The sequence below is a fragment of the Sipha flava genome, unplaced genomic scaffold (genome assembly GCF_003268045.1).
Source record: "Sipha flava isolate LNK unplaced genomic scaffold, YSA_version1 121_pilon_pilon, whole genome shotgun sequence".
Lineage (NCBI taxonomy): Eukaryota > Metazoa > Arthropoda > Insecta > Hemiptera > Aphididae > Sipha > Sipha flava.
The window spans coordinates 1,001,117-1,002,786 of NW_020271747.1; positions in this window are offsets into that span (position 1 = coordinate 1,001,117).

The window sequence follows — 1,670 nt, forward strand, 5'->3', positions numbered from 1 at the left end:
AAAAAAAAGGGGTCGTAAACGAAGATGGTGGCACACTGAGTTATTTAAAAAACGTTGTGGAAATGAACTAGGGTTCCATAGTACTGGAAATGCCTTATATACCTCAATTAACCTTAGACACTTTTCTTGTGACCACTCCATTATTTATTCAAAAATGCAAATATACAAAACTTACAAGTATACAAATACGAGTACTAGTAATAAGTAAGTTACGAGTTACGACAATGTACTAGTGTCAAATCACGTTGTCAAAGCGGTATGCGCGTTTCAACGATGATAAAAACAATATAAACACGTACACACTGCGCCGAACATTTCCTTTGTGTTCGTTTGAAAAACCGACAAAAATTGGTTCTCTCCGCGCGGTTGCAGTAACAGCGCGCGCGTGTTTCAAATACTGTCCACACGAACGAGCGCGCGGCGCGTGCAACGTTGCATTACAGGTTCGGCGCGCTCGTATGTACGCGGCTTAGTATATCCGTTTTAATCTGTCGTTATTCAATGAAATGTTTTCATTTAAAAGGTGTATTTGGATTTTGTTTTCGTTTATTTTTAACAATGGTTATTCTTTTTCTGGAAACCGTAGTCTAGTAGTCAATGATCATTTAATCATGTTCAAATTTAATTCAAATTAATTTCCTATAATTATGAACAAAATGAGAGAGTGCAAAATCAAAAGTTCGTAAATTAAAAAATAAGGACCACCCTAATATATATATATTTATATAATGTTAACAAAAAAATTTAAAAATCATAATCTTTAACTTTTAAGTATATGATTTAGATGGTATTAATTATATTATACTCTCTAATTATCTTTACTACAGTATTGAGGTTAATATCTAATATATTATGTTTCAATAAATTATATGGTCTACCTTAGATTTTATATGTTGATGAGTATAATATAAATATTATTTAAATATTACAATGAATAAGGGCTTACAAGTTTAAAAAAAGGATTGGAATTATTATCAACTACCAATTTAAATGGTATAACTATTTGAAGAGTATATATCTCTTTATCTAATAATATTGTAATGGGTGGTATTAATATGAAATAATAGTTGGCTAAAAGTCATATGCTAGAAAATACAATTTACTTAATTTGTTTACATGTAATTTACATCATAACATTTAGCTTGAACAAAGTTGTATGAACATTTTTCAGTATTATCCTACTTATATAACTTTACAATACAGATATGAAATGTTATTAAGTTATACATTTTGAAGTTTTCACTTGAATAAATTATAACTATTGTTTGAAATTATATTATAGTTATGATGAATAGTGCATGTTATAATTTAAGCAATTTAAAATTAGCATATTGACGTGAATGAGAGTTCACGATATTATTTTGATTTAAAACTAAAGTTTTCATTTTATGGAATATTATTAAAATGCATTAAATTGGGTATAATCCAAAGTATTGAAGTAGAAATGAAATGTATTACTTTACATATTATATATTTACTCGTTCGCTATAGCTATATTTAAAACGTTATAATGTCAATGGCTTTTAAACATAATATCATATTAAATGTCTACGTGTAGTCACTATATAAAATAAGATATAAAACGTTTATAAATTACGAATTATTTTAACATCTTAAAATTATAGTAACAATTTCAGTTGTTATTCAAATATACAAATTAACACGTTAAA